Source organism: Cynocephalus volans, chromosome X, assembly GCF_027409185.1.
Source record: "Cynocephalus volans isolate mCynVol1 chromosome X, mCynVol1.pri, whole genome shotgun sequence".
In the NCBI taxonomy this organism is placed as follows: domain Eukaryota; kingdom Metazoa; phylum Chordata; class Mammalia; order Dermoptera; family Cynocephalidae; genus Cynocephalus; species Cynocephalus volans.
The window spans coordinates 148,379,502-148,404,750 of record NC_084478.1 but is presented as its reverse complement, the minus strand read 5'-3'; positions in this window follow the sequence as shown (position 1 = coordinate 148,404,750).

Sequence of the window (25,249 nt, the reverse complement as noted above, 5' to 3'; positions counted from 1 at the left end):
GTCTGTCAGTTTGACAAAAGTCACTGCGTTAGGAATTTCGTGGTTTGGGTTTTTTCAACAAATATCCAAGGGGAGTACTAGTTACGATTTATATCAGCTCTTCTTTCATGACATGGGTAAGTAAAAGTTTTGGGTCCCGGACTTTGCAGTGAAATATCTATTTTTAATAGATTCTATTCCACAGATAGCACATCCTTGAAGGACAGACCCCATTCTATGCGGTTAAGTCACTTAACTTTTCCTTTTATTCACTGAGTCAGTTAAGGCTACCTTATTTATGAAACTAACATGGAGCAGCAGTTCATATTTGTCCCCGGCAACTTCACAGCAATGTATGAGAGAAAATGAACTTGCACAGATAGTAAGTTTCTTCATGATGTTTGGAAGAAAGAAATTATTTAATTCAAGTGGCCTCTCTCTGCCTTTCTCTTTTAGCTCTGAGAGGCCTTCCTCAACAGTGCCGACCTTCTCCTCCTCCACATTTCAATAATAGTCATTCCCCTGCAGATATGTCCTTCTACTGTCCTCACTGACCCTGCTGCCTCTGCTTCTGGGGTTTCAGTTCATCCTCCACCTACTCGAGGGCTTAGAAAACTTCAGTGGGTCCCTGTTGGTAACAGAGTGCTCTATAAATAGTTTGGGGTTGACAGTCAAGGCTTTTGATGAACCAGCAGCACAAATTTCATCTTCATGTACTCTTCCTTTCCTTTGTCTTTAACCAAAGGACATTTCTCACTCTTTTTTAAACATAACCAATACCATGTTCATACAGGACAAATCAAGTCTGTTGTCAAGATCACCCAGTGAGTTTTTGTCTTCCTTCTACTTATGGTTTAATTCACTTTTCATTGCCTAGCTTCTCATGGTGCAAACTTAGATCAGTGATGTTAACTTTTTCTTCTTACATAAGAATTTAAAGCTATAAATTTTCATTCAAGCACTGCTTTAGCTACATCCCACAAGTTTTGATATGTTATATTTTCACTATCATTCTCCTTGAAATGTTTTTTTAATTTGCCTTATTTCTTCTTGCACCTGTCATTTTTTTAGAAGTAAATTATTTTAGGGCTGGTCAGTTAGGTCACTTGGTTAGAGTACAGTGCTGATAACACCAAGGTCAAGGGTTCAGATCCCCAAACCGGCCAGCCACAAAAAAAGCATATTGTTTAATTTCCAAATATTGAATGCTTCTTTAGATATTTCAACGTAATGAATTTCTGACCTAGGTCTGTTGTGGACCGGTAGCATATCCTGTAAGATATCAATCTTCAATAAGTCACTGAGATTTTTTAAAAATGTATTTATTATTATTATTATATATTTCTTTACATTCAAAGGTGCTGCAGAGCAGTGGGAGGGGGAGAGGGGAAGGGGAGGGAAACAGAGGCGGAGGTGTAGGAGAGGGGCTGGCACATGGCCAGCTCCTTCACTGGCTTGGCACTGAGACTTTTTTATGACCAATCATATGGTCTATCTAAGTGAACATGATTTGCGTACTCGAATAATAAGTGTAATCTGCAGCTGTTGTGTGTAATTCCTATAAATATCAGTGAAGTCAAGGCAGTTGTTAATGTCATTCAGATCTGTATGTGTACTAATTTTTTCTATCTACTTATCAACTACTGAGAGACAGTGATATAAATCTTCAACAGTGATTGTTAATTTGTCTGTCTCCTCCCTTAGCTCTGTCATTTCTTTGTGTACTTTGAGATCTGCTATTAGGCACATATATATTCGTTATTATTATATCTTCCTGGCCTACTAACCTATTTACCTTTATGAAATGTTCCTCTTACTCTCTAGTAATACTCCTTATGTCAAAGAATATTATCTCTTCATATAGCCAATCAAGCTTTCTTATGATTAGTGTTTTCATTATACATCTCTTTTTCTATCTTTTAGTTTCCAACCTATTTTGTCTTTGTATTTAAAGTGGATCTCTTGAAAACAACTTATAATTATGTCTTGCTTTTAAAATTCAGTCTGATAATGTTTGCCTTTCAAATGGAGAGTTTAATCTGTTTAAATTTGATGTAATGATTACATTTAAGTCTCCCATTTTGCTGCCTTTATTCCTTCTCTCTTTCTCTTCTCTTGTATGTTGGTATTATTTCTTTTGAATTTGTATTTTGCTCCTCTGTTGCCTGTGTTCTTTGGGGTTATTTGTATATTTTTGAATATTTGTTTTGATTCTTCTATTGTTCTTTTAGCTATATGTCTTTACTTTTTTTTTTTTTTTTTTAGTGGTAGCTCTAGGGATTACAGAATGCATCTTTACTATATCACAGTCTAATTCAAGTTGATATTTTACTACTTAACATAAAATATAGAAACCTTGCAATGCTATAGGTTCACTTACTACCCTCCCATCATTTAGATCTGTTTTATAGTTTCCATTTTTCTACTGAGGTTTTCCATTTATTCATTTGTTAGTTCCATCCTTTCCTTTAAAACCTTAAACATATTTATAAAGTAGATGCTTAGTTTCCTTGTCTGCTAACTCCACCATCTCTATCATCTCTGAGTATGTTTCCATTGACTTTTTTCCTGGTTATGGGTCACATTTTTCTGCTCCACATATCTAGAAACTTTTGATTGTGTGTTTGACATTGTAGATGCTATGTTTGTGAGCATCTGGATTTTGTTATCTTCCTTTAGAGTCTTTTGAGTTTTGTCTTGACAGGCTATTAGTTAATGTTAAATCAGCTACATATTCTTGAAGCTTATTTGGAAGCTTTGTTAGGGCAGATTTAGAGTATCTCTGTCGCTAATACATGGCTTTTGGAGATCTCATTTAATAACAGGGTGTTTATTAAAGTCTTTCTACTTTGCCTGGATAGCATTCCCTTGTCTTCCAGCACTTCATAACCTCTAGAATCTCCATCTACCTCATAGCTTCCCAGTAGCTGTTCTCTGCAAGGCCTCTGGAGTCTTACTTGCCTATGTGTAGGTGAATATTAGCCAAAAAATGTAAGGAGACCCCTACATAGATATCTAGACCTCCTTCTCAAGTCAGCTTTCTCCTCTTCACATTCTACCCCCTGCCCAGCCCCAAAATTCTATGTCTAATTCCTCAGTTCATCAAGACTTCTGTGCTCTACTTGGGCTCTCCCTCACCGTGCTGAAGTCCAATAATCCTTCCAGAATTCCAGGGAAATCATGGACTCAATTTGTGTGCTCGCCTTCTTTCAAAGATCATGATCCTGCTCTGCCTTTTGTCCAGAGTTCGAAAAGAGGTGCTCTATATATTTTGGCCAATTTTATATTTACTTGTTATGGGAAAGCTAGTCTAGTCCAGTACTATTACTATATAATGGCAATATCTGAAAATCTCTAGTTTCGTTTTTAGGTACAGAGAACAATAGTTTAATATATTAATTTCACTGAGTTTGTATCTCATTCCACATAATTTTCTGCCTTTCTCCTCCCAAATCTGGAACTACAGAGAAAAATCATCCAAAAGATTTTCTCTCTTTCTGATAGCAAATTTCCCTAAAATAACTACAGGACAACCACATACATCAGTGCTCTTTTTCCTTTGGTTTGTAATTACATTGTTAACTTGTATCGAGTTTTGCTAACTTCAGGGTTAAGTGCTCTTCCAGTTGATTCTGTATTCCTCTGGTTATCAGGCCATCTTTATTAGCTCTGTCTAGTTAAGATGGACAGGAATACTAGAACTGAAAATGTTTGAGCAATCATGGCTCTGATAGAAAATTCGTTAAAGACACTGCTCCTCAGAGGAGTGCTTTGTCATAGTTGCTGCCCCACAGCAGGATTCATCAAGGTAATTGTTTGACTTTCTTCCTAAGTATGCAATAATCAGTTAGACAATCAAAGGGTGGTAAGCCTTAATTACATATATGAAATGAAAGCTGCTGTTCTGATTTTTTTTTAATAAGGCCAAACACTTGGCCAATGATAAGACAAATGGTTTCTGACTAGCAGTAGAAATTGCCACCTCACTCAGAAACTTTCTTTGTAACTCTGCTTCCCATAAAAATAAATGTTTTGGGGTTTTTCTTAGGTCTTCTTTTCCTGACAGAAAGAAAAGTCAATTATGAAATGGCCACAGTATACCATGTGGCAAGACTCCAACTTCGCATAGGACAATACCCTCAGGAAGGAAGAAGATCAGGGGTCGCAGGCTCACAGTCATCCATCTCATCTCCCAGTACTATCATGTTCATTTCTGTTTATAATGCTCCTCATCTCTATCCTGACATCTCTGGAAAATGATGACCCTAAATAATGCCTCCAGTACGTCGGGGGTGGCAACATCCAGCAAATATTTTTTGATCCATTTGGGAATTTGTGCTTCCCATGCCTGTGAAGCAGTTACACTAAAATGGCCAAGCACTTCTAATAATAATAATCCCTGTCCAGATGATAGGCAGGTTTTAATTAATTTTTCCAAGGAACTACATTAGTTATCTGAAAACTCAAATTAAACTCTGAAGTTGCCTAATCAGTTTTTTTAAAAAAAATCCATATTTTAAATCATGATGAGATCATCAGCTTTTGCCACCAGATTTTCCCCAGGCTGTTGCCTTTCAAAGCAGGTTAGGCAAGGAGTCAAGAGCCAAGTGTGTGCAGGGATAGGGTATGGGATTTAGAGACTTTAAACTAATTTGGGGACATTTCTTTTTGTGAAGAAACAAAATGGATGCACAAAACCAAACAAGAAAAAAGACTTGTGTTCCCTTAGGAGATGACATAGCATTTATGTGGTGTGAACCTTACAGATGGCAGCACAAAGAGTCTTGGTAGGTAGGGTGCTCAGGCAGATGTAATAGCAGCCTCCCAAGAGACTAGGCAGCTCATATTGTCCATGGGAAGCTCATAATACCTTACACATTTATAGAACCTTATGTTTGTTACAAAAATGGTACCTTGGGCTTTAGGGTCAGTCCTATTATAAGGAACCACCCTGTCGCTTATAAACTGCATTTTAACATATCTGAACCTCAGTTTCTTCACACGTAAATTAAAGGCAATAAATTATACTTCATCGGGCTAATGTATGCATTCAACACAAAAGTAGCTAGCTCCTTTCACTAGAGACATGTGAGGCTGGCTATGCAGATACTTTCTTTGTTTTATGGATAAGAGGACTGACATCAAGGATATCAATACAACTATTTAGTGTCAGAGCCAAGTTCAGAGTTTTTTCTGTGATGGCAGAAGCATTCAAGAGCTCCTGGTGGGTACACAAAATTGTCATTACATCATAGGTGAGTTCTCTCACTGCAGCACTTAGCTTAGTTCTTAGTGGAGTTGCTGCTCACTGGGCTTTGGTCCAGACTTCCAGTCATTTTTGACTCGGACACTACTAGCTGTAGTTTATTTCTGTCTGCTGCCGCTCACTCTCTCTCCTGGGCCTTTTGTTTATACTTCACAGGCCTGATGGCATGAGTTTTAAAGTTAAAGAAAGCAGAATCATAAAAGATCCCAGAAGGGGCTGAGCCCGTGGCACACTCGGTAGCGTGCTGCGCTAGCAGCGCGGCGACGCTCCCGCCGCGGGTTCGGATCCTATATAAGAATGACCGGTGCACTCCCTGGCTGAGCGCCGGTCACGAAAAAAAATAAATAAATAAAATAAAATAAAAGATCCCAGAAGGAGGTCAGAGGCTATCAGTGTTTCAAGAGCATGCTTTAGGCATAGGGACCCCAGACAGGTCCTACTCTGCTCCTGACACAACATTTCAGGTCCCTTGAAAATGACTTTCTGTCAGGCTTCTTCAGACTGAAACCAAGAGCATGGCAGGTGAAAGAAATCTCTGGAACTGGACTGCCCATTCAGATCTGGATTCTGTCACCAACCACAGTGACCCCTGGCACATCACTGAACCCCAGGACCTTAGTTTCTTCAACTGTAAAACAACGATAACAAAAGTGCCTACTTTACAGGGTTGTTGTGATGATTAAATGAGATAATACATGCAAAGTGCTTGTAAGGGACACTGGCACATGGTAATTACATGCGCATCAAATGTTAGCTGGTGCAGGGTGGTGGTAGTGGTTTTTGTTCCTTCTTTTCACATCTTTGAAGACTTAAACCAGCATTTTCCCCCTACTGCTATGAAAAGGTCGCTGTGTTGTTTCATTTTAATTGTGGTATTGAAGGTGGTGGGTTTTTATGGCTATCTTTCAACTAACCTTTCACAGTATCTGTCTACAACCTCAAGCACTCAATTCCCTTAGAGATGGTCATTCTAGAGCCTTGATTTCTACTGTAAATGAAATCTCCTCCAGAGAGGTTCTGCCAGATTTTTTCCTCCCATCTCCAGGCAGCTTAGCAACTTGTCTGTCTTTTTTATTATTTTATTACCTAATTCATTATTAGCTGTCAGCTTTTGAGATTTTTGAGGCATGAGGAAATGTGAGGGTATGAGAGGTCAGGTTCAGCCTGAGGACAAACTGTGCTGTGGGTGGGAATTTCAGGAAAGGTGTTTTCCACTTGCAGAGGGGAAGGAGGTATGGCTTTGTTCTTATCTCTGAAGCCAAGGTTTCATTTTAGGCAAAAGCTTAAATATTACAGACCTCTGGTTTGAAAAAGCTTAGGTGGTGGCAACTGTCTGGCTAAGACCTATAAGAGACATAGGGAAGGATTTGAAAGTGAGGTCAAGGGAAGGCAGGAAAAATGGTGCCGGTGCCACTCATACCACTCCACCTCTACCTCCATGTCCAGCAGCAAATTACAGAAATGCCCATAGAAGCCTCCCAATACACAAAAGACAGATGATCATGCTGCAGAATTATACAAAGAGTCCCATGTCTCTCACAAACTAGGTTTAGCCATCTGCTGTGTTAGTGTGCGAAGACCATTAGGAGAGGAAATGTTAGGATTTTGATTTCAGGACCTTATTTATTGTACAGAATATGAAATGAACAAACCCAGATCAGCCTTCTGAAGGCTTCATATCTAGAATCCCTACTATTAGTATAATCCCTATTATTGGGAGCGGGGCCTTCAGGGTGGCAGTGGATCATGGTGGTTTCTGTATTGAAGCCTAATGTGCTAGTTAAAAGGCCTGGGGTTCCTGAAAGCCCTGGTTTGTTTTCTTCCTTCAAGCGGATGTAATTACAGCTTTCACTTCCACCACATCTGTGAGTTACTGAGCTTTGAAATGTACTGGAGCACTGTGTTAGCCCAACGTTCCTCTCCCTGGGGCTCTTGTAGATCATCAGGACCTCATTTTCCACTGGGTTTACTTTAATGCTGAGTGTTACAAGGACATTTCCAGGGCTGTGACAGTTTCTCCCCCTAATGTTCAGCTGCAGTTTAATTTTCAGCTATTATCACTGGACTTCATTACACAGGAAGAAAGAAATTTGCTTTTGGAGATAGCATCAAATGCGTTTTTCCTTCTCTTTCAGTTGGAAAATCAATCCTAATCAATTCTATGCTTTGGGGCTAGATGATCTGGGAATACTGGGAAAGGTGTTTTATGTTTATGGATTTGCCAAACTGAGATTATGTTCACATTTTGTGGCTCCCGCTTTTATTTTGTGCACTGATGTGGCAGATCAATTTCTCTGCATGGCACCTGTACACAGAATCTATTATTTCATGACAACTCAGGGCCGTCATGAGTCTGTGACAGTGCCCCTCATCGGTAGGCCTAGTTTGCTTCTGATTATGCAATAAAAGCCATGACTAGTTTTAGTAAAAATGACGATTTTACTTGAAACTTTCATACCCTAATTGCCTATTATTTCATGGCTCTTAACATCTTCCCTGGATAGTAGAGTGGTGGCCAAGGTGGCATTACCCTTTGCTGAATTGGAACACAGAATCAGAGGAGAGATGTGACCTGCTCAGGTTGTACAGGGATCGGCTGACTGGATTAGAACTCAGGTTTCCTGATTCTCAGCCCATTGTTCTTTGTACAGGGCACTTCTCTCTGGGAGTACAAATTACACAATTTCAGTAACTATTGATATTTATTGAACATCAAATAGGCACCAGGCCTCTACATTATCTCTAATTCTCACAACAATTTCTGCAAAGTAGAGCTTTACAGATAAAGAAACTAAGATGGAAAGAAGCTAAATAACTTGCCTAGAGCCACTCAGCTAGTTGTGGACAGAATCCAGATTGAGCCCAAGTCTGTCAGAAGCCCTCCCCTGTGTTCCTCTTATTGAGTTGCAGAGGATCTATGAAAACTCCAGTGAATATGTAAGAAGGAGAAAGCCTTCTTGCTCGCCTTTCCCATCCCTACAGCCGTTTGATCAGCACGTAATTATTTCACAGCCCCTCTGTGTGTGCCACAGTGCTGGGCACTGGTGAGCAGGACAGACAGGTCGTTTCCTCAGGTTGCCCTCAGTTGCATGCAGTCTCCCGTCTCAGTCTCCCATACCCACCTTCTGCAGCCTCCCCAACCTCTTCCATCACCCGGTTTTGCCTGTGCACTGTGCTGTCGTGCCTCCTTCTCTCTGTTTCTGCGACCACATTAGGACCCGGACCATGTAATTATATTTATTGGAGGCTGGTTCTGTGTGCAGTACCTGTAGGCCCTCTTGTGCCCTCCGGTTAATAGCACGCAGTGAGAACTTACGGCATCCTGGGCATCCACTGCGTGCTCTGCATACTTTATCTTCCTTAATCTTCTCAACCACTTTGTGTGGTGTAGCTGCTCTCGTTATCCCCATGTTACCCAAAACCACCCAGCTCAGAGAGAATAGGTAACTTTCCTAATATTGGGCTGCTAGCAATTGTTGAAGCTCCAGTTTGCGCTTAGCCAGAGCACAGGCTCTTACCCACCAAACTCTGCAGTGTCAGTGGCCAATGGGAAGCAGGCCCTGCCCCTCCCAGCAGGCCTCAGGCAGCCTAATGAAGGCCTCTGCCCTGCAACATGCTCAGGTGCCAACAGAAATACTCTTTTAACCACAAGGCCCACTCATTTGGTAAATTTTACTGATTTCTTAAAGGAATTGGTACTTAGGGTTTAGGACATTTTAAAAATAATTTTCCTCAAAAATGCATTAAGTAAAATGAAATTGATATTTTCACTGAGGTATATGACAAACATGCCAGAGATCACAAAGAATCTTTGCAGAGTTTGAATTCTTGAAAATAGGAAGACAAATGCCAGTGATTTCACACTAGGCCAGGAGAGCAATTTGCTGCCTGCTGTTACACCTATACTCAACAGTTGCTTATAACAAAACACCTGGAACTGGGTGACTTGTTAGCAAACAAAATTTATTGTTTACAGTTTCGGAGGCTGGGAAGTCCAAAGTCCAGGGAACACACCTGGTGAAGGTCTTGGTGGTGGCAACAGTGTCCCAGGGGTCTCACATGGCAGAAATGGAAGAGCAGAGAGAGAGATTTCTTCATGCCCTCACCTTTTAAAGCCCTCAGAACCATACCTACAACCACCATTAAATCATCAACTCAATCACCTCTTCAAGGCCCCACCTTTCAATTAGCATAATTGGATTTCCACCCTCTTAACACTATCACAGTGTGGATCAAGCCTCCAACACATTAAACTTTTGGAGAGACACAATCCAATCCATGATATTCCACTCATGGGCCCCCAACACTCATGTCCTTTTCACATACAAATACATTCATTCCATCCCCAAAGTCTTAACTTGTTTCAACTCCAAAGCCCAAAGTCTCCAGGTCCCATCTTTGAAATCGAAACAACTTATCTACTTCCAAAATACAATGGAGCGACAAATATAGGGTACATATTCACAATCAAAATGGGGGAAATGGGCCAAAAGAAAGGGGTAATAAGTCCTAAACAAGTCCAAAACCCAGCAGGCAGACATTAAATCTAAAAGCTGGTGAATCATGTGCCTTGACTCCATGTTGAATTTCTCCTGTGCTCTGGTTTGGGGTTTGGGCTCCCAAGTCCTCAGCTCAAGTCCTGTGGCTTTCCTGGTCTTAGGCCATGCTTCAGCCCTCCCATGCTAGTGTTGCATGCTGGTAGCTCTACATGCTGGGGTCTCCCTGGTGGTTTCGCTCCCACAACTCCACTAGTCATGGCCTTGATGGGGTTTTTCTGCTGCAATTCCTACCCCACATTTCCTCTTGTCATTGCTCTAGCAAAGACTACTGTGGTGAATCGACCCCTTCAACAGATATCTTCCTGGGCCCCCAGGATTTTCCATACATCCTTTGAAATCAGGGAGGAGGCTCCCAAACCTTCACAGCCCTGCCATTCTGCATGCCTGCAGACCTAACACCAAGAGGATGCCACCAAGGCTTCCAAAGTATTTTCCGAAGCTGTGGGTCCAGCCACATCTGGGGCCAGTTGAGCCATGGCTGGGATGCTGGTGTTGAGAGCAGCATCCCAAGCTGGCCCTAGAGAGCAAGCACATAGAGGGGCCAACTCAGGCATCTTCCCCACAACCATTCTGTCTCCCTAGGCCTTTGGGCCTGAAATGGAAGGGTTGGCCCCAAAGGTTTCTGCAATACCTTCAGGGCCTTTTCCCTCTTCTCCTGATAATCCCTTTCTTTTGTGCTAAGATCTTCTTAGCCATTGCATTTTTCTTCTGAAATTGATCTCTGCTTCTCTACCACATGGCCAGGATGCAAATTTTTCAAATCTTTACTCTCTGCTTTACTTTTAAATTCAGGCTTTACTTCATGCCTTTGCTGCCATAGCTCAGGCTAGGCTGTTGCAAGTAGCCAGTGTGCCTTACTGATCTTCTGCCAAATACCCTGCTTTGGCATCTTTAAGTTCCTCATTCCATAAAACTTTTGACCATGAACAGAATGCAGCCAAGTTCTTTGCCAGTTCATAGCAAGGGTGATCTTTGCCCCAGTTTCCAATAAATACCTTCTCATTTACATCTGAAATCCCCTCAATATGGCCTTTACTGTCCATATTTCTATCAGCATTCTGCTCACCCCCATTTAACCAGTCTTTAGGAAGTCCCAAATTTTCCCTGGTTTTGTTGTCTTTTAAACTACCACCAGCAATTAGGCTTTTTCTAGCCTCCTCCTTCAAATTCTTCTAGCCTCTCCTCAACATCCAGTTCCAACACCACTTCCACATTTTCAAGTATTTGTTGTATGCCACACCCCACTTCTCTGGTACCAGTTTTCTATTTTAGTCCATTTCTATTGCTTATAACAAAATACCTGGAACTGGGTAATTCATTAATAAAATGGAATTTATTGCTTTCAGTTTGAGAGGCAGGGAAGTCCTAAGTCCAGGGAACACATCGGGTGAGGATCTTCTTGGGTGGTGGTTTTAAAGGGATCTCATATGGCAGAAAATGGTAAAGCAGACAGAGAGAGAGACAAAGAGAGAGAGAGAGAGAGAGAGAGAGAGAGAGAACCCCTCACACCCTCTCCTTTTAAAATCCTCAGAACCACACTCATGACCACCATTAAACAATCAATTCAATCACCTCTTCAAGGCCCTTCCTTTCAATTATCATAATAGGATTTCCAACCTTGTTAACACTGTCACAGTGGGGATCAAACCTCCAACACTTTAAACATTTGGGGGGACACAATTCAATCCAAAATACTTAGCAAATGTTTGTTGACCATTTTCTGGCTGCAGAGCACTGGGAATAGAAGGATGAGTAAGATCCAGTTCTGATCTTCAGGGAGTTCATAGTCTAACAGGTGAAGCACATAAACAGATACTTACACCACAGTGAGTGAACGATACAGTTATGCCTGGATCAGGTAGAAGCACAGAAGCTTATCCCTTTGATGACTGCGTAGGGCCCTGGTTGAGGCAGCCATCAGATGACCAGGGTTTGTAATCATACAGTTAGGGTCTATGCAACCTCTGGAGGAGACTGGCTCCAGGAAGCAAGTCCAAGGTGGGAGACACTGAGGACATGCAAGAGCTGATGAAAGAAGCCAGTTGGAATCAAGGGCCCCAACCCCAAAGTGGATGGGAAGGGGAGGACACAGAAGCAGCTGATTCTGAATGTGCTAAGTTTCCAAAATGATTCTGTAGATCCTGGGGTCACACCTGAGCACGAGACAGCATCTGGGTCATGGACCAGATCTGGGTCCAGGTCAAGCCAGGTGGGCAAAAGGTGGGTGATCCCCAGAGGGCTGGGCTGAGGTTTCCTTCCTGCCCCCACATAAAGCCAGGACTGGTCTCTGTCTGGGGGGGCCTGGGGGTCTCAGCTGTGGGGAGGAGAGAAAACAGGATGCAAAAGCAGAAGCAAGGCAGGGTTAGAATCACCGAGTAAGAGAATAACACAGGTGGGGTCTGGAATCAGCACAAGTTTGGAGCTCTGGCCCTGCTACTTACCGGCTGGGTGACCTTTAGATTTGACTTAACTCTTGGCTGCTCCCACTGTACACTCAAGATTAGTCCTGCCCCACCCACCACACAGAGTTGCTGGATATGGCAGAAAAGCAGCCATCTGGGAAAACACTCTGTATACCGTAGGATCAGATGTTGTGATGTTCCACTAATCCATGATGCTGCATGCATTGTCATCGTCTTGCAGTGATGCTTCAGATCTCTGTCCCGGGAGAAATCATCTGGGCTTTTACACCAGGTGACAGGCTCAGTGTCACACAGGGCTAAGATGTCTCCCACGGGCCCGAGTTTTCTGATCTCCCTTGTCCAGATTCACCTACAGAGCTTCAGGTTGAAAACAGAGAAAGTCAGGGACAAGCAAATCCTCTCCTCTTTATCCAGCCCACCAAGCCCACGAACTTTCCAGCCATGGTTGGGGCCCCTGGAATGGGGTCACTCCTCAGTGGAAGCCGGATAACACACTCCCCAGCCCAGCCTTTAGTCTTTTCCTGCAGATGCACAAGCAAGTGTGAACACTGCCTGGACAAAAAAGCCCTCCACTTTCACCACAGACCCAGCAAAATCAGGCCCCACCTACATTCACTGTCCTAGGGCTCACCATTTTGAAAATAACTTCCTGGGTTTTTTCTGATTATAAAAGTAATATAGACTCATTTTAGAGAACCAGAAAATTCAAAAAAGCAAGACAGAAAAACACCACTAATACGTTGCCGTATTTACTTTGCCTTGCTTTTCACTGATATTTCCATCCACTTCTCATATTTTCTGAAAAATTAATTCTGTCTGGCCACTAACTGCTTCTCCTGGAACTCTACTGCGAAACTGAGTCCCAAGATCCTGTCTTAGCAAAGAACCAGGGTGAGACACCAAGGGTTAAAGGCATTGCCGATTCCCAGTGCCTTAACTTTAATGAGGATGAGATGTTAAATTAAAGGTCATTGCAGAATAAAAGCGTGTGTGGACAGCATTTGTAAGAGGCTACAATGAAATGCCTTACAGAACTTGGGAATACAATTACATAGAGTTAAATTAGTGGAATGCATACACAGTAGATGAGATTAGCTGTCTACAGGAGTCACTTTAAAAGACAAGTTATGTTTTGTGAAGACAGAAAGAGCTAGACTCGAATGCTAGTCAAGATGTGATTTCAACATGGGAGAAACAGTGGCTTAATGAAAGCATTGAAGTATTTACAGGAACAGGGCGTGTGCGTGCTTGGGGCGGTGTCTTTGTGGAGCACAGAAAAGGGGGAGAGGAGGGAAGCCTGTCAGTGTTTCTCCAACACTGTCTGGGGAGGAGGCGCACTGGGTGAGGAGATGAGCCACCAGACTGTGGGAAGGTGCTTGCCAGGGGAGGGACAAGAATGGAGCAATGCAGGCAAAGGGCCAAGAGTGTGGACTCCAGAGCCAGAGTGACTGGGTTCAAATCCTGACGCTCCCATCTGACAATAGGTGCCGTTGTGGGCAAAAATGTCTACTTTTGAGCTCTTTTCTCATTTGTGAAATGAGGACGCTGAAATCTCCCTCATAGGGTTGCTGTGAAGGTGATGTAGAGAAAGCAGTAAGGTAGCTGTTGAGCTCTAATTATTAATGTTAACAATGATATTTATTTAGGGGTCCCTACTGAGGTTGTTCAATAGAAGCCAAACCCAGAAGCCGTTCTTTTCTGGATGTGCTAAATTTTAAAAAGTGAGCTCCTGGACTAGCCACACTGAGGCTTGCACCCCGAGCTTTGGTGACCAAGTGGCAACCAAGTGCCCCCAAGTACCCCAGTGCCCCGAAGGAGGCCTCCTTCGATGCCTGACCTGCAGTTAGAACTGCAGCCAAATTCTGTCTTACATGGCATGTGTAAACTGCACGCAAAGACTGTTTCTTTGTGTGAAATAAGTGCTATTTGTGAGGGAATATAATTTTATTTGATATAAACCAAATGTGGCCAACAAAAAAGTCCTTATTACAAAGAATTCTGGGAGTTATCATGATTGGTCACCATTAGCATATATTGTGGATAATATTTACCTGCTCTCCATGAAGTTCTGTAAAGTTTCAATGGGATAATGAACATAAATTGCTTATTTCCTAGCACAGAGTAAACATTCAATACAAATATTTCACATTTTGAAAATATGGATTTTTGTTTGGCTTTTTAGCTCACGTCTTGTTATTTACATCAGAATTCCACAATCTGTGGAGAATTGGGGGAGTGGGAGGCATATTCCAGATTCCAAAATAGCAGATTCATTCTGTTACAAAAGAAAAAAAAAATCAGGTTTACTTTACAAGGCAATGTTTTCCTAAAGTATTATACAGAAAAGCAAGTTGAGGTGTCTGTAAGAAAACAATATAATTCTAGGAAATTACAGAAGAGTCGATATTGTGGTTAAAACTTTAAAATAGACAGATTTAAAAGAATAGCACAGTAAGTGAATTTTGCAAGGTATGAACAGCCTTAAAAAGCGTATGTGCGCACAATAATATGGAAGGTTAATATTAAAACCGCTGGTGATGGGTTGCTTTCAGAGGTGTTCAGGCTACTAAGAGAGCGCTGCTTCGACGTTAATAGAAAAAAGAACTCATAGCACTAACTGAAACATGGCCCTTTCCTAATACAGTCAACTCTCAATTATCCATAAGTTTTTAATTTTTAATTTTTTTTTTTTTCTTTTTCGTGACCGGCACTCAGCCAGTGAGTGCACCGGCCACTCCTATATAGGATCCGAACCCGCGGCCGCTGGGAGCGTCGCCGCGCTCCCAGCGCAGCACCCTCCCGAGTGCGCCACGGGCTCGGCCCTATCCATAAGTTTTTTAATGGTGAACAATTCCCAGATTAATTTTGAAATGTGTCCTTGTACTTATGTTTGGATGTGAGAAAGACTGACATCTCCAGAACACAGGGCACTAGTAAAGTGAGTGGAACCCCCACTTGCCTTCTGCTTTTCGCTCCTTCTCAATGGGCAGAGCCACATACTCCTAGGAAAACTGGCTCCTTAATTCTGGTTCACATCTCTTCTGGAAAAGGGGGTAGGAGAGAAAACACCCAAAACTTTGTTTTCCTCGTGGAAATAGCCGAAAGGCGAGAAGAAAATTTGGGAAACAAGATGTCAGAATAATCAAGAGCTGACCATATAAATATCTTCTGTTTAACTTGTGCTTTCTTTCTTGCCTAGTAGTATCTATACCAACAAACTTACGACATTTTGATAGCTTTCTAAATTATCCACTATACTCTGTTATACAAGTAGAGAATTAAATATGCATAAAAGTATTTTGTTGCCATCTCTAATTATTAATATTAACAATGATATTTATATAGCCGTTCCTACTGAGGTTGTTCAATAGGAGCCAACCCCAGAAGCCGTTCTTTTCTGGATGTGCTAAATTTTAAAAATTTAAAAATTTGAAACCGGGATGTTTCAAATAGGCCAGGAAGTGGAGGTTAAGAAATAAAACAACCACTTCCAAGATAAAATCAAATGCTAGATCAAATCCAAAAAGTATTTTGGAAAACAACTACGTGGTTTTGTTCCAGCCTCGGGGGGTTTTGGTTTTTCTTTTATTACGTATTGTATTATCTTGAACTACAAGGTTTTCCCTTCCAGGAAAGCAACTGTTTTTCTTTTTTCAGGCTTGTCCTCACATTCTCATTTCATATCCTAAAAATTACAAGGTAAAAATAAAATATCTATATCTGATAGTAAAGCCTTATTGTTTAATGTACCAAACAGTTATTACCACAACAGCATTTTAATTGCTTTGCCAATTCTCAAAATAGTTATGAGCATATTTGAAACTTGAAAGTTCTGAAATAAATCTTGGTCAGATAAGAAAGCTAAATTCCCCATTTTCTTGAACTAAGCATCTACATAGTAGCTTTTAAACAACTTTCACAAAGTGGAAATGGTGCCAGGTTTGCACAGAAGCCCAAGAAAGCAGTCTATCCATCCACACAGCCCAACCCTTACTCCGAGTGAGCATACTACTAGGTCCAAATGATAAAGCTTTCATCTCTCTCAGCGTCCGTGTATTAATCAAAAGGCTACTTAACATGACTTGTTATGTCTATAGTACACATTGCAGTCTACACATTTTCTAAAGTAACTATAAATATGCTTATGTGAATTAGCAATATAATATTAGGATTACGGACGAATTCTTCCGTATAGTATAGAACAGAATAGGCCTAGAATTTAAGCTGAAACTTCACAATTTTATATCTTTATCAGTAGATTTTGTAATGCAAGCATAAACAATCAATTCTGGTTCAATCATATATTTCAGAGAATTATTAAAATTAACAGTGCTAGGACAAAAAAAATTCTTGTGCTGATTTAGAAAAGGCTGTTTTGAGATCCAGGGGTATGTGATATTTAGAATCCAGTGGAATATCTCCAATTCTAAAAAATAGATAATAGTAAGTGAATCACGGAATTTTAATTATAGACAGATTGCACAAATATTTAAAGTGATTATCAACCATTATTAAATTCAAAAATTCCATTAAAATTGTGGGTAAACTGAATGACAGTTCAGGAGGTTAAATAACAGGGACTAGACAAAATTTGTAGCTATTACTGATAAAGGACACAACGCTGACATTTAGCCAAGCTTCAAAAATGTGGCCCCACGACCATGTATATCTATAACTTTTTTTTTTTTAATTTTATTTTGTTGATATACATTGTGGCTGATTATTGCTCCCCATCACCAAAACCTCCCTCCCTTCTCCCTCCCCCCTCCCCCCCAACAATGTCCTTTCTGTTTGCTTGTCGTATCAACTTCAAGTAATTGTGGTTGTTATATCTTCTTCCACCCCCCCGGTTTTGTGTGTGCGTGTGTTTGTGTGTGTGTGTGTGTTTGTGTGTGTGTGTGTGTGTGAAATTATATATTAATTTTTAGCTCCCACCAGTAAGTGAGAACATGTGGTATTTCTCTTTCTGTGCCTGACTTGTTTCACTTAATATAATTCTCTCAAGGTCCATCCATGTTGTTGCAAATGGCAGTATTTCATTTGTTTTTATACCTGAGTAATATTCCATTGTGTAGATGTACCACATTTTCCGTATCCACTCATCTGATGATGGACATTTGGGCTGGTTCCAACTCTTGGCTCTTGTAAAGAGTGCTGCGATGAACATTGGGGAACAGGTATACCTTCGACTTGATGATTTCCATTCCTCTGGGTATATTCCCAACAGTGGGACAGCTGGGTCGTATGGTAGATCTATCTGCAATTGTTTGAGGAACCTCCATACCATTTTCCATAGAGGCTGCACCATTTTGCAGTCCCACCAACAATGTATGAAAGTTCCTTTTTCTCCGCAATCTCGCCAGCATTTATCGTTCACAGTCTTTTGGATTTTAGCCATCCTAACTGGGGTGAGATGGTATCTCAGTGTGGTTTTGATTTGCATTTCCCGGATGCTGAGTGATGTTGAGCATTTTTTCATATGTCTGTTGGCCATTTGTATATCTTCCAAAGAGAAATGCCTGCTTAGCTCTTTTGCCCATTTTTTAATTGGGTTGCTTGTTTTCTTCTTGTACAGTTGTTTGAGTTCCTTATATATTCTGGATATTAATCCTTTGTCAGATGTATATTTTGCAAATATTTTCTCCCACTCTGTTGGTTGTCTTTTAACTCTGTTAATTGTTTCCTTTGCTGTGCAGAAGCTTTTTAGTTTGATATAATCCCATTTGTTTATTTTTCCTTTGGTTGCCCGTGCTTTTGGGGTCGTATTCATGAAGTCTGTGTCCAGTCCTATTTCCTGAAGTGTTTCTCCTATGTTTTCTTTAAGAAGTTTTATTGTTTCAGGGTCTATATTTAAATCCTTAATCCATTTTGAGTTGATTTTAGTATACGGTGAGAGGTATGGATCTAGTTTCATTCTCCTGCATATGGATATGCAGTTATCCCAGCACCATTTGCTGAAGAGGCAGTCCCTTCCCAAGTGAATAGGCTTGGTGCCTGTGTCAAAGATCAGATGGCAGTAAGTGTGTGGGTTGATTTCTGGATTCTCTATTCTATTGCATTGGTCAGTGTGTCTGTTTTTATGCCAGTACCATACTGTTTTGGTTATTATAGCTTTGTAGTATAGCTTAAAGTCAGGTAGTGTTATGCCTCCAGCTTTATTTTTTTTGCTCAGCATTGCTTTGGCTATGCGTGGTCTTTTATTGTTCCATATAAATGGCTGGATAGTTTTTTCCATTTCTGAGAAAAATGTCTTTGGAATTTTGATGGGGATTGCATTGAATTTGTATATCACTTTGGGTAGTATGGACATTTTCACTATGTTGATTCTTCCAATCCAAGAGCATGGGATATCTTTCCATCTTCTTGTATCCTCTCTAATTTCTCTCAGCAGTGGTTTGTAGTTCTCATTATAGAGATTTTTCACCTCCTTGGTTAACTCAATTCCTAAGTATTTTATTTTTTTTTGGTGGCTATTGTAAATGGACAGGCTTTCTTGATTTCTCATTCTGCGTGTTCACTATTGGAGAAAAGAAATGCTACTGATTTTTGTGTGTTGATTTTGTATCCTGCTACTGTGCTGAAATCAATTATCCATTCCAGCAGTTTTTTTGTAGAGGTTTTAGGCTGTTCGATATATAGGATCATGTCATCTGCAAACAGGGACAGTTTGACTTCATCTTTTCCAATCTGGATGCCCTTTATTTCCTTCTCTTCTCTGATTGCTCTGGCTAGTACTTCCAATACTATGTTGAATAGGAGTGGTAAGAGTGGGCATCCTTGTCTAGTTCCTGTTCTTAAAGGAAAAGCTTTCAGCTTTTCCCCATTCAGGATGATATTGGCAGTGTGTTTGGCATATGTGGCTTTAATTATGTTGAGATACTTTCCCTCTATACCTAACTTATAGAGGGTCTTTATCAAGAATGAGTGCTGAACTTTATCAAATGCTTTTTCAGCATCTATAGAGATGATCATATGGTCCTTGTGTTTGAGTTTATTAATATGGTGTATCACATTTATTGATTTGTGTATGTTGAACCAACCTTGCATCCCTGGGATGAATCCCACTTGATCGTGATGAATAATTTTTCGTATGTGTTGCTGTTTTCTGTTTACTAGTATTTTAGTGAGGATTTTTGCATCTATATTCATCAAGGATATCGGCCTGTAGTTTTCTTTTTTTGGTTATATCTTTACCTGCTTTTGGTATCAGGATGATGTTTGCTTCATAGAATGAGTTTGGGAGATTTGCATCTGTTTCAATCTTTTGGAATAGTTTGTAAAGAATAGGTGTCAATTCCTCTTTGAATGTTTGGTAAAATTCTGCTGCGAATTCATCTGGTCCTGGGCTTTTCTTTGTTGGGAGCCTTGTGATAACAGCTTCGATCGCCTTTATTGTTATTGTTCTGTTCAAATTTTCTACGTCTTCATGGTTCAGTTTTGGGAGCTTGTGTGTGTCCAGAAATTTATCCATTTCCTCCAGATTTTCAAATTTGTTGGCGTATAGTTGTATATAGTAGTCTCGAATGATTCCTTGTATTTCAGAAGAATCAGTTGTAATATCGCCTTTTTCATTTCTAATTTTGGTTATTTGAGTCTTCTCTCTTCTTTATTTTGTTAGCCATGCTAATGGTTTGTCAATTTTATTTATCTTTCCAAAAAAACAACTTTTTGATTCATTGATCTTTTGAATTGTTTTTTGGTTTTCAATTTCATTCAGTTCTCCTCTGATCTTAATGATTTCTTTCCGTCTGCTAACTTTAGGTTTGGATTGTTCTTGTTTTTCTAGTTCTTTAAGGTGAAGTGTTAGGTTGTTCGCTTGCCATCTTTCTATTCTTTTGAAGTGAGCATTTAATGCAATAAATTTCCCCCTCAATAGTGCTTTTGCAGTATCCACCAGGTTTTCGTATGATGTATCATTGTTTTCATTAGTTTCAATAAATTTTTTGATTAACTGCTTGATTTCTTCTTGGGCCCATATGTCAGTAAGTAGAATGTTGTTTAATGTCCATGTGTTTGTATAGTTTCCAGAGTTTCGTTTGTTATTAATTTCTAGTTTTAATCCATTGTGGTCTGATAAGATACATGGGATAATTCCAATTTTTTTGAATTTATTGAGACTTGATTTGTGACCTAATATGTGATCTATCCTGGAGAATGATCCATGTGCTGATGAGAAGAATGAATATTCTGAGGTTGTTGGGTGGAATGTTCTGTAGATATCTGCCAATTCCAAATGGTCTAGAGTCTTGTTTAGATCTTGTGTTTCTCTATTGATTCTTTGACTAGATGATCTGTCTAATATTGACAGTGGGGTGTTCAGGTCCCCTGGTATTATGGTATTAGTGTCTATTTCCTTCTTTAGGTCTAATAGAGTTTGCTTTATAAATCTGGCTGCTCCAACATTGGGTGCGTACATATTTATGATTGTTATGTCTTCTTGATGGATCAGTCCTTTTATCATTAAGTAGTGTCCCTCATTGTCCCTTTTTATGGTTTTTAATTTAAAGTCTATTTTGTCAGATATAAGAATAGCTACTCCAGCTCGTTGTTCTTTTTTGTTTGCGTGGTAAATCTTTTTCCATCCTTTCACTCTTAGTCTGTGTGAATCTTTATGGGTGAGGTGGGTCTCTTGTAGGCAGCATATAGTTGGGTCCTCCTTTTTGATCCAGTCAGCCATTCTGTGTCTTTTGATTGGGGAATTTAAGTCTTTTACATTAAGAGTTGCTATTGAAAGGTGTTGATTTATTCCTAGCATTTTATTGGTTGTTTGGTTGTCTTAGGTGTCTTTTGTTCCTTGCTTTCTGATTTACTGTTTGGTTTCTGTGTTTGTTGGTTCCTTAGGTTGTAGATAGCGTTTTTGTTTGCTTGTTTTCTCTTCATGAATGCCATTTTTATTATACTAGTGGCTATTGATTTTTCTTGGGTTTTTATGGCAGTGGTAGTTATTTTTCAGGAACCAAAACCAGTACTCCCTTGAGGATTTCTTGTAAGGGTGGTCGTGGGGTAGTGAACTCCCGCAGTTTTTGTTTGTCTGAGAAATATACTATTTGCCCTTCATTTCGGAAGGATAGCCTTGCAGAGTAGAGTATTCTTGGCTGGCAATCTTTGTCTTTTAGTATTTTGAAAATATCATCCCATTCCTTTCTAGCTTTTAGGGTTTCTGATGAAAAGTCTGATGTTAGCATGATTGGGGCTCCCTTATAGGTGATTTGACACTTCTCTCCTGCAGCTTTTAAGATTCTCTCTTTGTCTCTGAGTTTTGCCAATTTGAGTATGACATGTCTTGGAGAAGGCCTTTTTGGGTTGAATACGTTTGGAGATCGTTGAGCTTCCTGGATCTGAAGATCTGTGACTTTTCCTATACCTGGGAAGTTTTCTACCACTATTTTTTTGAATATGTTTTCAACATAACCTCCATTTTCCTCCCCTTCTGTAATACCCATGACTCGGATGTTTGAGCGCTTAAGGTTCTCTGATATCTCTCTCAGATTTTCTTCAATGTCCTTGATTCTTTTTTCTTTCTTTTTGTCTGCTTGTGTTATTTCAAACAGCCCATCTTCAAGTTCAGAGGTTCTCTCTTCAACTTCGACAAGCCTGCTGGGTAAAGTCTCCGTTGTGTTTTTTATTTCGCTGAATAACTTCTTCAGTTCAGCAAGTTCTGCTACATTTTTTTTCAGGACATTAATTTCTTTGTACATTTCCTCTTTCAGATCCTGTATACTTTTCCTCATTTCATCATGATGTCTAGCTGAGTTTTCTTCTATATCATTCAGTTTCCTTAGAATTATCACTCAAAATCCCTTGTCAGTCATATCAAGGGCTTCTTGTTCTATAGGATCTAGAGTTTGAGATTTATTAACTTTTGGTGGTGTACTTTCTTGATTTTTTGTATTTCTGGTATCTTTTTTTTTTTTTTTTTGATGTTTATTCATTGTGGCAGGGGGTTTCACAGTCCACCGGTTTGAGACTAATGAATAACTAGGATGTTGCTGTGGTTGCCAATTTCGTATGGCTACCTCCGTGGCTGCTCAGTTGGCCTCTAGTGCCTTGTGTGTGTGGTTGCCTTGGGTCTTGGGCTTCTCCGGGGAGCCACCTTTCTGGTCAGCTTGGACTCTGCTGGGCTGGTGGATCACATACCACAGGGTGTGTGATCGCTGTTGAGCTTTCACTTCCTGTGCAGGACTTCTCCCTGTTCCGTGTGCTCTGGCCCAGGCTATTGGATCCTGCAGTGGTGACCCCACAGGGTGTGTGGTTTCTGTCGAGTCTCCGCCTCCCTGGCCGCACGTCTCCCCACTCTGTGCACACTGTGCTGGGCTGGGGCATGTCTTCTGCAACCCTTGTCTATCAGCTGGGCCTTCAAGACCCTGCTCGTCACCGCCTCGCCCAGGAAGTCTACCAGGTTTCTGCTAGGCACAGATGACCGGTCGCTCTGGGTGCCTTTGTAGCACAGTGTAGATCTTTCTCGGGACTTGTTCACCTTTGTATCCCCCTGGTATAAACCGAGTCTAGCGCCCGCCTGCAGCCAGATCTCCGGCAGGTTTAAGCGGACCTGGGAACTCTCCTACCACACTATTCCCAACCAGAAATTGGTTAGGCTTTTTTCCGAACTGGTGGCCGCAGAGATGGTATCTGCCTCCCAGTAACAGGAAGTTTACCGGGGGCTGGAGTCCAGGGTGTGGTGGAGTGACAGTCGGCCTGCCTGTACTTCCTTGCCCTCCCAACACTGGCCGGGGACGCCCCATGCCACCAACCCGCCAGAGAACCGCGGAGGGAGTGGGAGGGGAGGCCGACCTGCAGGCTCCGGAAAGCCCCCCGCCAGGCCAAGCAAGTGGGAAGGCTAAGTGACGACCGAGCTGGGCGGAGCTGCCAGGACCTGGGAAAATGGAGGCAGCCCCGGGGCGGTGAGTGGCCTGGTGATGCAGGCAGGAGCCGTGTGGGTGTCAGCACCCCAAACAGGGCTGGTCCAGGGGTCACTCACAGGGTTGTGCCAGGTCGGGCGCTCACTCTCTGCCTCTGGTTTGCCGCCTTCCCTGTTCTCGGCTGCTGCCGCCTCGGACTGTTCAGTCGCAGCGCGGCTCGGGTGCTCCCAGGAATCTTCTTTAATGCCGGCTTGAAACCTCGAATCCTGAATAGGGCATCTGGCCACCTTCAGCGCGGCCCCGGCCTCCGGTATCCTGTCTGCATCCATAGCAGCCCTGGCGCCGTGTTCCCTGTTTCGAGACTCGCTTTTGCAGCTAAGAAACAGTTCTTTTCCTGCTCCACAATTCAAAGCTGTTGCCTGTAGATGAGGCAGCCGCTCCTGCCGAGGGCAAAGTGGCGGTCACCCCCCACGACCGGCCACCAGCAGCGGTCCTCCCTTAAGAGATGGCAAGAGGAAGGTCCACAAGTTTCCCGGATGCCTGAGGCCCAGTAGCCGCCTTTTCCACCTCAGCTACTCCGCGCCAACCGCTGCAGCCACCGCCATCTTGAAAAAAACCTTTCTATAACTTTTTAGACCTGATTGTTGATACCTAATAGTTTAATCGGTGAGGATGTGGGCCCAAAATAGAAAATTGATGGGAATGGCATAGAGAAAGAAGCCCCTCTGTATGCCCACCTGGGGATTCAAGGACTCACCCATGGTGTGATCTAGACAGGGCACTGGTGTTAAACCCTGAGCGCATGGTCACCGACTGCACTGCTGGGGCCTGACATGTGGCTTGCAGGCATTCAGCTTCCATGCCTGCCTTCTACTGGCCACTTGCTTAGAGAAGGCACTAAGAACTCAGGCAGGGCTCAGCAGATGTCCCCAGGAGACCTGGGCCAGTCCAGGACAGAGCAGGAGAAAGCCCACACACCTGCCTCCACCTGCCCTCTCTTGTACCTTGCCGTTCCTACAGCTCCTCCTACCACCACCTTGAGTGTGACCTGTTGAGTCTTTAAATTTCAATAAGTAGGAATTTTATACTTATTTCTCATCTAGAAAGTTTTAACTGACACTGTTTTGAAAGGAAAATGCACACTGTGCCTTCTAAACCCTATGGATGTTTGGGGCACCTAAACCTACCATAAAGTTCTAGCAAATCACTTAAACTACACATACAACTAGGAAAGCAGATTCTTCCTTGAGCAGTTTGTGAAGAATGCCAAATGGAAGCTTCAGGGAAGAACACAGCAGGCTTCTTCTCATTTCTTAAAATATTAACTAACGTGACATAGAAGACATGAGTCATACTGCTGACACAGCACAAGAGCCCACTCATGGATAGTCAGGGTATGAGAAGTATTTCTCTATCTCCACCTTCGATAGTGTTCATTTCATTAAGGCCATATTTAAAATCTCCTGGACTCTTAACCACGTGCCTCACAGAAGATTTGGAGAAATGGCAGATAACCAGCTCACACAAGAATAGCCGGTGTAAGTGGAGATTAAGAGAACTCTGAAGAGAGTTAAATAAGAATTATTCACTATTTTGTGCATGTGAGAGAAGAGAACATATACAACAGACCATGAATATTAGTGTAGTAAAGTGAATGAATATCACACAAAATATTTTCTCCTGACTTAGCAGTGAACTCTCTCAACTGATTCTGCATTTGCATAATAAATCCATGCATCGTACTGAGTTCTAATCCATTTCTCACCTAACCCATTCTAATGTTTCATACAACCAAATGAAGCAGAATTAATCAAACCTATTAGATTCATTCCTAATCCCTAAAGGACTTCTGCCTTTAGCATTTCCATGCTAACTAAGACTATTAATCAATTTTTTTCTTAAGATGTCAGCTATGGCATCCTCCTAAATAGAATACCTATATAGCTTCCTTAAAGCTTTCCCCAGATTTGAAGAGCAATTAAGAAAAGCAAGGAAATGTTAGGGAACCCACCCAAGAGGCCAGCTCAGATCTGCAACACCTTCCCCAGCTAGTCCAAGCCAAGTACATCTGTCCTTCACCTCGGTTCCCAGAGCATCTGCGTGCCATTAGCTGTACGTGTCATATTCTCTATTGGACTGTGGTCCCCTTCATGGTGGGGATCA